A 16,351-nucleotide genomic window follows, 5' to 3' on the forward strand; every position below is an offset into this window, starting at 1 on the left:
TTTATCGTCTACACTCCCAGCAAACTCTCTAGGACCTGCTGCAAAGTGTTTATAATGATGTGTGGTGTTTGGCATCACATAAAGTGTTTAAGCACAAAAACACACAAAACACGTCCAACGCTTAGAGTGCTGCCAAACATTCTCAATATTGTGCAAACCATCATCAATTGTGCGAAAGAATCCTTCTGATATGCTTAGTTGGCACAGCCCTCCTCAGATGGGGAATCTAGTAGATGACTGTAAAAAACCACAAAGGAAGGTGCAAACGCCTAGAGTATTACCAAAGGTTTATTAATGTAAAAAACAAACGGCCAAATCCATACTCACAAAAATAGGAAATATATAGGCTTTGTATTACACCAAATCATGATCCAGTGTAGATATTGCATGGCCTGACTTGATGTATCATTGTCTTGGCAATCTGACATGTTTCGGGAGGAACCCCCTTTCTCAGAACTATATCATATAGCTTATAGCTCTGTGTGGTTTTTTTTTTTTTTTTAACAGAAAGTGTTTGGTCTGATGGCCGAAAAGTCTCTGATGTGCCTTTTTATTGCTATTCTCTCATAAAGCTTTTAGTGAGAAAGCACCTGGACAAGAGTCCCTTAGTCTCTGTAATCTCACCCACTGAGGATTGTAATTTCTCCAGCGTGGTCGCAAGTCTCTTGTTTGCCTCTCACATTAGTCTCCTTCTTGCCCATTTAATCACCTTTTGGTAGATGGCCTGCCCTTTGCTGATTTAGAGCTGAGTCTGTGCATTTTTCCATTTCAGTGACTTGGCAAATTTTGGACCCAATCACTTTTTCATGCTTGAAGTTCCTTAAGAATTTATTTTGTCCTAATAGTGTAAGTTATGCCATGAAACTGAATCACCAGATGTTGGACCTTCCAGATACATGTGTAATTATAATCTGATCATTTAAACCCTCTCGAGAGATCATCCACAGAGGTCTTAAAAAAACGCAACTTTTACAGGCATTTGGTGTTTTTTTTTTTCCTGCCTGTAAATGCACATTTATTATCCTAGGTGTCCATGTATACATAGGCACTCACAGTTGTAGTAGAAGAAAAATATCACCAGTGCGTTCAGGAGAGGAGCTTTTGAACAGAAAAAAACATTAGTGCTTTGTCGCATTGGCACAGTGATGCATTCTAATGGCCAGAATAAAGTAGTAATCTGGCCAATACAATGCACAAACACATGTGCAGCTTTTAAGACTGTTCAGTGTCAATAAAACATGAAAACATGAGGTAGTGCATACCTTTTATAGAAACTATAGTTCCTAATAGTTTAGAAACATCTTCTCATGGCAGTAAAAAACTACAATGCTAACAGATCAGTCTGTACAAAAGTGGCATTAGGGGAATCTCTTGGCCTGAGCCATCCTGCTACTGTTTATAGGGGAACTCCAGTGGTAAGAGCTTGATAAAGTCTGTCTCCAATAACCTTGGAATTTGGAGTGGCGTTCTTACCATTTGGGATTTTCATAATATAAAATTAGTGAAAATTGGTAAAAATCCCACTAGCTTAGATCAGTGGTGTATTTAGGTTTTGTGCTGCCCTAGGCAACACAAAAATTGGCAGCCTTCCACCTACCCACCCGTGGAAAGAGCCTGACATCGAGTAACAACACTCCCCCACCCGAGAGAGCCTTCCACTAACACCTGCCAACACTCCCCTCCAGCCCTCCTGGCGAGAGAGAGTGACACTCGCCTTCACATTTCTGGACATCCTTAGGAATGAGAGTTGGACTCTGCATACACCGCCAAGCAGCCCACAGCCTCTGTCGGATCCCACCCGGTCCACTTGCTGCGTGTGTCCCTTCTTCCCAGGTAGGGGGGGGGCGGTTGGACGGTGGCGCCCCCCTGAAAAATACCACCCTAGGCAAATGCCTAGTGGTAAATATGCCCCTGGTTTAGACCCGTCCTTGTTGTTGCAACACCAAGTGTGCTATCTCATGTTATCTGTGATTAATAAAATTGCATTGTGTATAATATGCAGAAGAACAGCACTAAATTGAAACAATCTTACTGAATAATCTATGGGAATAAACAAAGTATCTGTATAACATTACATAGAAAATGTTTTGCAACTGTTTGAGAATGTGTGTGGTAATCCATACATTTCAGTTCCAGGTCTAAAAAAAGAAAACAAAATTGTGCACAGTATCAAACAGATGGAGGGGGGCATGTTGACATCTATTATGCTTTGTGCTTCCACTATTTCTCAGATGACTTTGGTAATAATTTGTTTTACCAACTCTGTGTTATGAACTTTTTTGGGAAGGACTCTCTGGTTATTTATATGTAATACTTTTATATGTAAGTGTGTTTTGTAAGGTGGTACAATTTGACCAAACCAAGCATCAATTGTAATTACGGCAAAGTAAAAATGTAAAAAAAAAAAAAAAAAAAGCAATAATGAAGACCATATTTATGCCAAAAGGTTTTTCTGTTCATCTTTAAAAATGACTGTATAGTCTGTATGATCTTTGTGAAGTATCTCAAGTTAACTCTTAGCCACAGGTAAGAAGTTCTCATTGTACATGATAGATTGGCACGAAAAAGATAACAAAGGATCTGTGGTAATTTGACATAGCAGGATTTGGATTCAGATTCTTCTTGTGCACTTCTCCTTAATCGCCCACGTTTTAGTATAATATTACATAATGGACTCGCCCACTCTTCTCAGGCCAAAGTAGTCCATTTAGAGCCGATAGGTGTGTTGTTTTTAACCCTTATTTTTAGGATGTAATCTGTAACATTCAGAACTCCTCTAAGAATTCCAGGATCATTAGCAGGAGGTAATTGATCACTTGCTTTTTTTTTTTTTTTTTGAAAGCTCACATGGCTCTTGTCAGCGTCATTGGATTCTAATTGTTGTAATGAATCAGATTAATTTTAAATACTTAGTCATAGATTTTGCGTTTTGTTTTTTTAAGCATACTCTTGTTGCTGCACTAGTTACACCTTGTTGGATCACTTTACAACATTTTTCTGTGATAAATTGAAAATATTGAGCTTTTTTATTGGGTGTTCATTATGCTCAGACTATAATGATATGCTGTGTCCACTTCCATGTATATGTAAATGTTGACATGGCTCAGTATTACAGTCCTGTTACTTTCAGCCCCCAGTGTTTGTACAGACACCTGTACTACTGCAAAGTGTAAACCAGGGCTGCCAAAAAAACAGATGCTCCTGCACTTTGTGTAGCCCCATGTTGCCAGACGCTCCAAACCCTATAGATTTAAGATATAATTAAATTCTATTTGTCTGTCTGAATTTATCACAGTACAACAGCATTACATGACCTGGCTGGGGGTGCTGTCATTCTGCTTTTGCAACTTGTACTGCTTCTTTAGGTGCCCATATCATCGGGATAGAAGGCAGCCAAACTGGATTTAAAAGGATGAATCTTGGCAAATACACTCAGTTGTTCTTAAAGGTTTGTAAATCTTTACACATTTTCAGCAAGTATGACACACACAATGGGAAGTGATCTTCATGTTGGTTGTGACCAAACTGTTGGCTTTGGATAGTAATAATTCACTTTGTCTGTACATAGGAATCAGTCAGCAATTACTGGTCAGCACAGATTGCCAGAGTTCAACATTTTAAGCATGATTTGTAGCTTGGAAGTTGCTGACAGGTGGTATCCTGAATATGCTGACTGCTGGATTCAGCTATTCCACACTAAGGATCGTATGCCTTGGGGAGGAGCTGCTATGTGCTTATTGCACTTGTCTCTATAGTGGCACATCACACCTTGTGACCTTGTCAAGACACTTGATCTTGCGTGCCTAAATCTATATATATATTACGTTTTTTGGGGGTTTTTTTACCCAAAAGGTTTGGGACTGTGTTAGTTGTGGTATTGGCTCCCCATGGCAAGTCGATTTTCATATAGCTCCACTTTATTTTCCTATTTTGCATATTACCTACGAAACTAAACCCATTTATTTACCCTTTTTGCAGAAAAGTGACGTTCAAGGCATGCAGTGAATAACTGTGCTCTCAACTGAACTGTCAAGTCATCAAATTTGCTTATGTCATAACTGATCACAAGTGCAGCACCAAGGCAAATGCAGATCAAAGAGAGGCTAAGATGGCAGCTTCCTTGACTTTAAAGAACAGGAGGGTTTAATTCCCCTTTAACCGCCTCCTGTCCGCCACAAAGTAAAATGATGGACGCAAGGCGGTCCTCTCGTTCTGGGAGGACGTCCTATGACGTCCTCCCATTCTCACCGCACATGCGCGGCTCTGGGAGCACGCAGCGCGGCGATCGGCGGTGCACTGTGTCCCTCGTACACAGCGGATCACCGATCCACGGAAAGAGCCAAAGATGTCTGCTCGGTCATGTGATCAGCTGTGTCCAATCACAGCTGATCACATATAAACAGGGAAATGCCGGTTATCGGCATTTCTATACTCGCGAGCTGTCACGCTGACAGCTCGAGAGGAGAGCCGATAATCGGCATCCCTCAGAGGGGAAATGCACACTGATCATCAGGGCACTGATGATCAGTGTAGCCCCAGCAGTGCCACCTGTCAGTGCCTGTCAGTGCTCATCCATGCCACCTGCCAGTGCCACATTTCAGTGCCTACCAGTGCACATCAATGCCACGTATCAGTGCCCATCTGAGCTGCCTTTCAGTGTCACCCATCAGTGCCACCTATCAATGCCAGTCAGTACCGCCTATCAGTGCCGCTTATCACTGCCATATGAGTGCTGCCTTTTAGTGCCCATCAGTGATGCCTGTCAATGGCCTTCAGTGCCACCTACCAGTGTCCATCAGTGCAGCCTATCAGTGCCCATCACTACAGCCTCATTAGCGCACATCAGTGAAGGAGAAAAATCACTTATTTACAAAATTGTATAACAAAAACTAAGAAAAAAAATGTTTTTTTCCCCAAAATTTTCAGTGGTTTTTGGTTTAAGAAAAAATAAACCCAGAGGTGATTAAATGCCTCCAAAATAAAACTCTATCTGTCATAAAAAAAATGATAATGTCATATGGGTACAGTGTTGCATGACCGTGCAATTGTCATTCAAAGTGTGACAGCGCTGAAAGCTGGAAATTAACCTGGGCAGGAAGGGGGTATAAATGCCCAGTAGGCTAGTGGTTAAAATAGTAGTGAGTGATTGAGGGTGTAGACCTTACCTGGATATGAAACCTCATACTGTTGTTTTTTTGATTGTGTAATTGTAATAAATAAACTGACATTCTATAATAAATGATTATGGTATTTTGACACCTTATTCACCAGGTATTGTGTAAAAGTATACTAAAATTGTGAAATGGGGATGTGGTGTTGCTGCTAACCTTCATTGGTCCCCTACCATTTGAGAATACTAAAGGCTCAGCCTTTTTAGATCCTCTTTGACCTATTGATCACTGGACAATTAATACAATCGTGCAACTTAAAGCGGAGTTCCACCCGAAAAAAAAAATTAAAAAAGTCAGCAAATACTGTAGCTGCTGACTTTTAAAATACAGACACTTAGCTGTCCCTTGGTCCAGCGGTGTCCTCACCACAGCTGGTTTCACTGGCCGTCTTCTCTCCCTGGTGCCGGCACCTTCAGTGTGGGCACCTGGCTGCGACAATTTGCGGCTTCACAGCCGGCTGCCAACTGCACAAGCGCGAGAAGCGCTGCGCTTTGTGAATGGTACTGCAGTCTTCTGGGACCTGTCACGTGTCCCAGAAGACCATGGGGAGGGAGGGGGGAGGACAACTTCTGATTGCCTAGGCGATCGTAGTGGGAGTGGGTACCTGTCAAATTTGGGTACCCGCTCCCCAAAGGTGCCAATCTTTAATGGGGAGTGGGAGACAAAGGCTTAAAGCGGAACTTCCCCTTTTGGGTGGAGCTCCGCTTTAACACCCACATTTTACTCACTTTCTTAGTTTACAGCCTCCAGCTTCCATGGTGTGGCTTCCCTGATTTTGCGGCCAGGGAACTCTAACTGTGAATGGAAACAAAAGTCTTGGATTATCCTGCTTGAGTCTACATGTTCCAGCATTTGTAGCACTGTTACGCATGCCTGCCCAATTATGATGTCATTGCTTTCTGTTACAATGGGCTATATGCGTGCTTCTGACATACATAGCAGCACGTTGTATGTAACGCACATAAGGATGACTCCAGCGTGGCTCCATAGGACCCTGCAAGCCAAGAAGACACCCTTGAATTGGCGTGGTTGGCTCTCAAAAGCTGTGTACTAACGATCAGATTATCGTATGAATACTTGGAAAGCGGCATTTTTCTTCCGATTTTCTGATCATGTGTACTAGGCATCACAAGTTTAGGACAGCAATCGGGGGACCAGATGATATCGGAGGAAAAGGAAAAATGTGAGAGGAAGCCAAGCACAAAGCAAATCCTACAGCATCAGTATCTTATCTTGGAAAAAAATAGGGTGGAACATTAATTTAATGCTGTTCATATATTAAGTCATTATTAGATCATTTCAGTCAGTTTTTAGCTGGAAAACAGCTACATGAATCAAAGCTACCTATCTCCAATGATTTAAATAACTTTACTCCATCGTTAGAAACCATTGAGGGTAAGTTACACTCATCAGTATAGTTATTTTTGTAACTGAAAGCTGCTTTAAATTGATAATTGAAGTTGTGTAGCCAGCATAAGGGAACATTGCTTCAAGGCATGGCATCTATTATTAGGGCTTAGAGCTTTCTAAATACGATTTTTCGAACTGCCTAAAATATATTATTTTTATTAATAAAATCCCAGATTTCCCCACGATCCTCTATACGTAAGCAGCAAACCACTTTGGACAGCTTTGCTTCTGCACTTCACATGTACTGGGTTTCATAAAACCTCTTGTGCAATAATCTTCTCCCAGGGAAGATAGTTGTTTGTCGTCTGGAGAGCGTGCAGGTTTCTAGTAGCCAGCAGAATCAGTGTGGTGTCTGTCACATGCTTGCTGAGCGTAGCCAGAATTTTGTTTGTTGGGTCAGAGATAAATTGCAGTGTTAGTTCACGAGGCTCTACAACGATCATATGACTCCTTCTCTCGGACTCCACCCTGTTTGCTCTGTGTGTCAGCCTGTGTGTGAGCAATGGGGTGGTTCACCTCTGCTAATTGCCAAACAGATTGTGTTGTATATGTGTGGGTAAATAAATGTTAGCAATTTTGTTCCTAAATGAAGCAGAAGACCTAAAACCAACCGAAGATGTGATCGAGCTTCTGATAACACTCCAAAGTATATAAAAGTACTTACAGCTTTTGAGAAAATCAAGCATTTCATATTAATGTTAACTTGCTACATACAGTGGATGTAAAAGATGATTCAACAAAGTATTAGTTTAAGGGTGTGCACACTTATGCAACCGCATTATTTTAGTTTTTTATGTTTACTCTCCCCCCCCCCCCCCCCCAAAAAAAAAAATTTGTTTAATTTTCAATTGAGTTGTACAGTTTATAGGTGACATTTAGAGCTTCACACTTGACTTCTTCCCAAACACCCCTATAGCATTAGACAGGTGTTTTTACAAGCATTAAAAATGTTCCCCAATTGCCCTATGCGCAATGTTGAGGTGTTTTACAAGCCTTAAAATTGTGCCACAAACGCCTATAATGAACTTAATGGTATTAACGCCCCCCGCAAACGCCTGCCAAGCGTTTGAGGAGCGTCACCATAGACTTGAATGGGAGGCATTGAAAGGCTTCAACTCCTCCTGACTCTACATGAGTTGTCAATTTTGACGCAACGCTAATGCTTCAGTGTGAATAGCACTGTGTGCTGCCACCTGTGTCATTTTTTCTTAGGCGTTTGAGGAGTGTTAAAAAAGCCCCCAAACGCCTGCTTTCAACACTAGTGTGAACTGAGCCTAAAGGTGGCAAAAGTTCTGAAATGATTTATCTTTGTCTCATTTTTTTTTTTACGTCACGGACACCTGACATTTTAACAGGGGTGTGTAGACTTTTTATATCCACAGTAGCCTGTTGTCTCTTTGAGGGTGAAAATTGATTAAAATGCTTTTCCCATGCAGGAATAATTAACAGAAAAGGGACTTTTTCTTTAGTTCTGGTTAGTGTGATTTTTGGAGTGATTATTACTGCTATCAAGAGTACCATTACTCTCCAATTTGTGTGAGCGACAGCTGTTTTTTTTTTTTTCCTTTTTGCTGTATATGTCCCATTTGCAGAATTTCTCCATCCTCCTGTTTTGTGAACCGTTGTCACAGTGGCAGTAAGTTGGGGGAAATCTCTAACTATCTTTCTGAAGATGGAGAAACCCCTGGAATAACTTTCAGGTTGTAGAAAGCTTCTGCTAATAAGTACTGTATCAACAGTTCACAGTATATTACTGTGATCCGTAGGCTGAGATACAAGAATAAATAAGGAATGTGGTGCACGTGGCATATTTGACACCCAGGGATGTTATATACAACAATGTTTTTTACATTGAAAAGTAATGAAATGAAGCACATAATCAAAAAAAAAAAAAAACTGTGAAAATTGTTTCTTCATGTCTGGTGGTCAGTGGAGAAATAACCTGTTACGTTAATGGTCAGTGGAAAAGTGCACACATTTGCAAATATATGCATAAGCTGCAGTGCCCACGACAAGGGACCTCTGTATATACTGCAGCCCTAACTAATTTTCAGAGCCTCAATATTAGGGGCACATATAAGAATGGATAAGGCAGGTGTGCCTGGTGGGAGCCCACCCCTCCCTAAATGTACAGGGACGCATGTGACGCCCAGCAATAGCATAACGGCAGCAAAGGCATCCAGTGCTCTCCTGCACCCAATTCAACCAACTGTAGAAATCACTTTTTTTGTACAGTGGAAAAGTACCCCTTCGTATTGATGGTCATTCTAGTGCCCCCTTACATTAGTGATTAGTGAAATTCTCCCTTACATTGATTTGGTGGGTGGGTTCCCATTAGATTGATCGTCAGTGGAAAGAAGTGCCCTGTTACACTGGTGGTCAGTAGGGAAAATGATTTCCTAATTTTGGGTGTCAGTGGGGAAAAATGCTCTTTTGCAGATGGCTAAAAAGATCATTGGTGCAAGTGGTTACCTATCTCAGAGTGTAAATGCTCAAGCAACTCCTACGTAGCAACCTCTTGGGTTTTTTGGAACCCTGGTAGAGAAAAGACTGCCTTAACAGAACCGCAAGATATCTGTGAAAAAAAAATCGACAGTCGTTCGGATCCTTCCCCATAAAACTGGGCATATACTTACTTTTTTTTGGGGGGGGGGGGCTGTCGGCTTATATGTACCTTCCCTATTCCCTTGCTCTATTGACTGCCAGTGTACCTGGCACAGAATACTCTCCTTCCTGTCACATACCAGCTCTCATCTGGCTACTCAAAATACCTTCAATGTCATTTGGGACGATTACTGTTCACTCCAGGTAGCCAAACTGAGTCAAGAATGTTCATGCAAGTAGCCATGAAAATAACCTGTTTGCTTTAAAGGGTAATTATTGTATATGTTTTAAATAGACTTGAATGAGCATCCACCCAAATCTTCCATAAGGATGTGTCTGGCTTTTGGAGCGTAGGAATCTATATAGATTTGTGGAGTCACATGAGAATGAGTCATACATGTGCATGTGAGATGAGCCATTGTCATAACAGCTAGTCTGGATTTCTCATTACACTGTACTAAATTCCTCTCCTAGTTGGTAATCAGCCTCACAACGCACTGAAAAGTGAAGGCTTCGTTTAGTAGCCAACTAGACTGTGCACTTTTTTCTTTTTTTTTTTTTTTTTTTTACGGCTCGTGTAAGACTGATTCACAAGCATAGTTTGAATCCTGAACATGAAAACAGGTAAACAAGATGTTTGCAATGTTTTATTTTGGAAAATCCAACCTTGTACTTTGACTCAGTCTCTGCTCATTGGTTCACCCTCTGCTTTCCCTTATTTAAGTACAATTAACATAAGCATGCATCTCTGCTTGGATGTGAAATCATCTAACACTGTTTTTTGGCAAGTTTTTTTGATTTACTTACCTTTCCTGTGTCCACTTTTGGTTTTCCTGCAAGCTCTGATGATGTAATCCCGGCCGTGCTGATGCCCTCTGGGAAGACAGTGTCTGTTTGCAAAGTCTGTGCTACACCCGGTAGGGCCACATAATGAAGACCCACAGATCAGGGTTGAAGGTAAGTATTTTACTGGGTAGACTGCATTCAGAGTGGAGGAGGTATTACAGGGCATCTTCACCTTTGGTGAAAACCAGGTAAGGATGTGAACCTGAGATTTGCTCATATAGGAGAGGTGATCTGCCAGATCAGGGCCTGACAAATTTGCTTTAAATCTAGGAGCCAGCTAAAAAAGTTAGAAAGGTTCTTTTTTAAACTAACAAAGCTTTATTTTCAATGACAAATCCTTTCTTTTACGTAGCCAGAAGTCGACCAAATGGCCGGTTTCTGTTGAAGGGGCATGACCTAAAGAGGTTTCCCTATCAGCGTTCCAATCGGTACTCTCAGGCAATGGCTGAGAGAGCTGACTGGTGTGTTTTTGGCAGGGCAGTCCCCCTCTCAGAACACAATAGCTCGGGGAGAGATCGCTGCACTAACACCGGATAATTAGTACAGCGAGCTCCTCCATTTTTTTTTTTTTTTTGTCCCGTTGAGCCCGCTGGGTTGAACAAAAATAAACTGCTGGTGTGTACTAGGCTTAAGCCTCTGATTGGGTACCCGCTGCCCCACAGCCTTTTATTATTGGTTATACACTGTGGAAATAACTAGTGTCCCAGGTTCCATGTGCTGTGTATAAATCTCAGGTGCCACATAGGATCTGCAGTGTTTGTACCTCCTGCAGTGGGGAGCAGGCTGGGCTCTTCCCCAGGGGAATGCTCATCAGTCATCCTACAGTCATATTAGCACCTCAGGGTCGGTGTCATCCAGTATAATCCCACTGCAGTGATCGGTAATGGTGAACCACATATGAAGTCAGAGCATTATAGCCATCATGGCTACAAGTGCCCTGGCCCCAGATCAGACATGCATCTAGTCAAGGACATAGTGATGGCTGCTGATATACAGACTGGCCCTATAATATCTGATAATATATAAATGTCAGAGATCCAATCTGCTCAGCACAGGACCCTCTGCAGATTGTAGCCTCTGGAGGCCCCTGTCCTACTGCAGTCCTGCTTTTCTACCTCCAGCTGGTCCAGCCCTGAACCCCCATAATACGATTCATGACATGGCAGAGAAAAGGAGTGGAGAGGAGATCTCAGGTGCACAGACATGGCTAGGGGAAGGTACAGATGGAGGTGCCAGCACCTGCCAGTCATCTCCCTCACCCCCCTCCTTGGGATATGAGCTCCTTCTCCCTCTGCCTTGACATCAGCAACCTCACTAATGTTGCTGGTGGAATCTTTCCCAACATCGCATCCCCTAATCCTCCCCAGACATGGGAGCTCAGGTACTTATCTCCCCTCTGCAACAGACAGAGAGCACATCTTTATAGATGAGGGATGGCGGTTGCGGCAATGAGCTTTCCCCCTCTCTCTGTCCCCTGGCTTCAATTATCCGGAGGCATGGACAGCGGTTCCACTCCCAGAGCCTGCTCTTCCCTTCCCTCCACCGCCTTCTATGACCGACCTCCCCCATGCTATGCCACTGGAGCAGGGCGCTCTGGTGCTGGTCCCTGAGCCGGGCCACAGCCTCCCTCAGGCAGGACTGCTGCAGCAATACCTCAAGGGAGGGCAGCAGCATTGGTGAGGATGACTGGCTTCCAGGGATCACTTTGCTTGACTGCATTCTGCTGGCCGCTTGCTCCTCCTGTCGTGTCAGTGGCTGTCATGCTGCTCTCTTCCTGCTCCATCCCCAGGTTGTCCTTAACCCCACTGCCCCCACTAATCTTTCCCATGATATTGGTGGTGCCAAGCAGTGCTCGAATGTGTCCGAAGGGCCTGCGAGGCTCAGGCCGCCTCCACCTACCCGGCCAAGACCCGCCCACAGCCTGCCTTGTAATGCCAGCAGAGGCACCTGTCGCTGACAAAAGCTCCGGCACCAAGACACAAATTCTGGTTGCCATGGCGACTTCACGCCTAGGATATGTTGAGCCGTGTGCCAGATGCATGTTGACCCACCCTTTCCGGCACCATATATTCCTTTCCTCACTGCCTTAAAGCTCCTTTTGGCTGCTGAGAGCGGAAGATGTCACCTATGAGTCACCCAAGGCATTTCTTGCTGGCTCAGACCCAAACCTTCATTCTTCTCTTAGAACATGTAGTTGGGGGTCGGGACAGTGTATAAATGTCATCTCCTCCCACATCTACAACCACCCACATCCAAACCCTGCTGCTCTTTTGCAGATGCGTTGAACTGCCATCCATCCTAATGCCTTCCCCACTAATCTGAAAAAAACAAAAAACACAGCGCTTCTTCGGTTGCGGGACATCACATGGTGCAAAAGCATTGTGATTTTCTCTGCTGTGCGGGTTTAAAAAAGGTGCAGGAACCTTTTCCCTGCATGAAATGCAGGCATATTAGACCATTCAAATGAATGGTCTGCCATGTCCACACAAATGTGGCTCACGGAGCCGCTTGGGTGTAAACCTAGCTAATACATTATTTAGTTTTTACTTTGTGGTTTTTGAATAGCATCTTATTTGTTATAGTAATTTTATTTACACATGTAAGCTGATTTTAAGTTACACTGTGTCATTAACCAAGATCTCCGAATACTATGTCAATTTTCTGTTAACAACCTTTGCAGGTGACCTGCTAATCCTTGCCACAAATTGCTTGGTTCCCTGCAGTCTTTTGCCATTGGATGATTTACAGCCTTTTATTGGCGGGTGTTGTCACATCCATATTTAGCATACCATCTTATAAAATAAAGTTTATCTGGAATTCAAAAGCCTTGAAATAAAATAATCTTTGCAATGTTTGGACATTTAATCCTCAGATCTGAAGCCAAGTGGTGTCCAGACTTTAAAGCATTGAGTGGCCGCCACCTGTCCCACAATCACAGCTAATTATATGGCACACACAGTTCACATATCTGTCTATTTGAGCAACATGTACTAAACATTGTGGGGAAAAAAAAGATACTTTGGATGGGAAATATTAAGACATCTATTTAATAGATTTCTTTTCTCCCTTTTACAGACTTTCAGGGTTTAAAAATGTAAATTGTTTATTTGCATGCATTTCCTTTATTGTAACTTTTATTATATAGCAGGTCAATTGCAAAATGTAGTGAAAAAACACGATGGGGTGCAAAACCATTTTGGCACTTCCTATGACCTTGAAACGAATATGCTGTATGAATGGCTGCCTTCCTAGTGAACAATGTGTATAGACTGCAAGAAAGAAGTTACAGGCACTGTAAATGGAAACATAGTTTACATTTATTTTTATATACAGTGGGTATAGAAAAGAATCACCCCATTATATTTTTTCCAACTCAGTGTTTTGTTTCTGAATTTTAAAAAAAACATTTCTGACATGTTAGTGTTATATCTTTCACTTGAATGCTATAAGTTGCACTGAGTAAATATAACTGGAAAAAATAAACTGGGTCTGTCTTTATTTCAACCTGCAAATCAACAAAATGTGGTTATTTTAAAGGGGGGTGTTTCTTTTTTTATACTCGCTGTATTGTCCAAATGACCACATAAAGTTATTATTTGGCAAGCACCAGAATTTGAGACTACTACTTAGAACTAAGCATGCCTATAGTGGACAGGGTTTCTTGGCTTGTGCCAGGCTTCGAAACATAATTCTGATAGCCAGCATCTATTTCTGGAACTTATGTGGGTGATGTGTGAGCAAAGTAGTGTTGGCGTTTACTTGAAAGAGAACAAAAATATGTGAAAGGTCAGATGATTTTAACATTGCATCCTTCGTGTATTTTTTAACAGGCTGCTTCAAAAGCTAAGACCTACGTTAGGGTAGATTGAATTTTAGTTTGCTCAGTTGAGGTTCACAAAGGTTAATGTCAGCCATACATGTGTCAACCAGGATGTACAGTGTCAGTTCAGATAATCAACAGGAGTGTGGCACAGTCTGGCAAACTCCATTGTATACATACAGAATGTCTAGATTATTATGAAACAAGTCACACCATGAAGGCATAAAAAAATTATTTTGGTTCACATACAACTGGATTTTCCATTCCGATTGTGGATTGAGAAAGAATGTACCACAGAAGATGTGTTTTGCAGCAGTAATGTAAAGGTAATTTTTATTACCAAGCAGTCATGAAAGGAATGGATGAAATTTAAGATTGCTCTTTGATGGACAGCAGTGACATGGAATTGTAGCCGATAGTTCTGTATCCTGGTACCAGGCTCATACATATCTTGAAAGCCAGATCTGTCCAATGGCATTCCATGTGGATATAGAAACTGGCAAAGTCACCAGACGGATGACTGACTGTCCAAAAATGCCTTTGCAGCATCTTGTAACATTAGAAATGTTTTGACATATCTGTTAACAAGTTTCTTAAAGAGAACCAGTCAGTTATTCAAGAATGTAAATATTGAGTGTTGTTTTCCCCCTAGTATGACTTTAATTTGACTTGTGGCAGTTTTAGATAAAGTGACTCTAAATGATATCTTTAATCTCTCAAAATATTCCATATACATCCAGTAGTTAAAAGCCTTTAATCTGTTTTTCATTCAATTCCTTCTGTTTTTTGCCTCCGTGTAATGTCCTTTTTGATCTCCAGAACCTCTCCTTTTCCTCTGCATGTTAATTATGGTCATGTTCACTGCTCTATTCACACTACAAATCCAATAGTCCATATTCTCTAATCCATCTCCAAAGCGGCCAACAGAAGAGTGGTCTACATTCCTACCATGTAGCCACCCTCTAACAGAGATTTGGAGGAGGCTAAGAGCAATAGAAGGTACTTTTTATAGCACTAAGCATACATACTTGGATAAATTTTGTTTTAAACTACAGTCACTTTAATATGCTATTGAATCTTTCTTGAAGAGTTGAATGTACATTTCAAGGTTAACTTTTTTTTTTTTTTTGTTTGAACTAATAACATAAAAAAATGTCATACTTACCTGCTCTGTGCAATGGTTTTGCACAGAGCAGCCCCAAACCTCTTCTTCTGGGGTCTCCTGCTGGCGTTTCTGATTCCACCTCTTAGGCAGGTGCCCCTATAGGAAGCCAATATCTATGGGGGCACTTGTGCGGGCTTGCTTTTGAGCCACCTTTTCTAAATTCATTGATGTCCCGCATCCTTGTCACAGAATTGATTGACAGTAGTGAGAGTCTGTGCAGTGAGGTGGGACGAAACTGGGAGAGCCGCTGCTCTCATGCACAGTGCTGGATCAGGAACAGGCTCGGGTAAGTATGAGGGGAGTGAGGTGGGGACACATGCAGTGCAGAAAGGGTTTTTATCTTAATGCATTGAATGCATTAAGGTAAAAAACCCCAAGGCTTTACAACCATTTTTAGTATGTTTGTTTATATTAGTGTAGCATTATATTATAGCATAGTTATTTTTATAACATAATTTGGTTTTAACTTACTATAGTATGTCCAGTTACAGATGCAAGGCCACTGGATTTTTATTTACTTAATTTCTTACCAAAACCGAGACCTCCCTCGCATTGTAAGAGTCACACCCTGGCAGGCAACAGGCGGTTCTATGTCACTTGTACCTCAATATGTGATACAAGTAATGCAGGAGTGAAAAGGTTATGTGTAACTTTCCTGATCTCCATGCAAGTAGGTACATTTCTTTCCCTAACCCAGTCTGCCTAACTCAAAAAAAAAAAAAAAAAAAAAGTGGGAAAGATCTGCTTAATCTTCCATTTTTTGAATGTGATGGATCTGAGGTACTTGGATGTAAATGAATGCACGTCTATTATATCAGTTTGCCCATAAACATGGGTCAGTTTAATCTCCGGGAGGGCAGACTGAACAGACAAGGATGTCACAAAAGTGACAGTACCTTTTGGCAGGGCATCTGTTCACTGATCCCCCTGCAGATCAGAACAGGCTCTTTGTTGTAAAACAGCCATAAGTGGAGCGTTTTCGGCAATTTAAAATTTTTTATAAATGTTTTATTTTTACCTTGTGTTAGTTTTAGAAGTGCCTCCCATTGTTCTGCCGCTAACACCTCACATGATGAAAACCTTTAATGCTCTCTTCATCCTCTGGTAATACTGTGGAGTATGTTCAAGATCAGGAGATATAAAAGAAGCACATTAGACCAAGCTACAAAGGCATTCTGCACCTGCTCTGCTCAGTATAGACACACAGAATGTATGTATTGTGAACTGTGGGTGACTCCAGGATATGAATGTTTGGGGATTCATATTTGGCGATTTCATTGTATACAGAGATCTTCAGAAATTAGCTCACATTTATTTTTTCCATTGTGTTTCCAC

At 41.7% G+C, this 16,351-nt stretch overlaps 1 protein-coding gene across 3 annotated transcripts in view; it reads left to right on the forward strand.

Moving 5' to 3' along the window:
* FNIP1 (folliculin interacting protein 1) overlaps positions 1–16,351 on the forward strand; it is a 143,608-nt gene that overhangs the window by 68,856 nt on the left and 58,401 nt on the right. The gene's annotated exons all lie outside the window — the stretch shown is intronic.

This window comes from Staurois parvus, unplaced genomic scaffold (assembly GCF_062004578.1).
Source record: "Staurois parvus isolate SC_StPar_1 unplaced genomic scaffold, SC_StPar_1.0 ptg000648l, whole genome shotgun sequence".
In the NCBI taxonomy this organism is placed as follows: Eukaryota; Metazoa; Chordata; class Amphibia; order Anura; family Ranidae; genus Staurois; species Staurois parvus.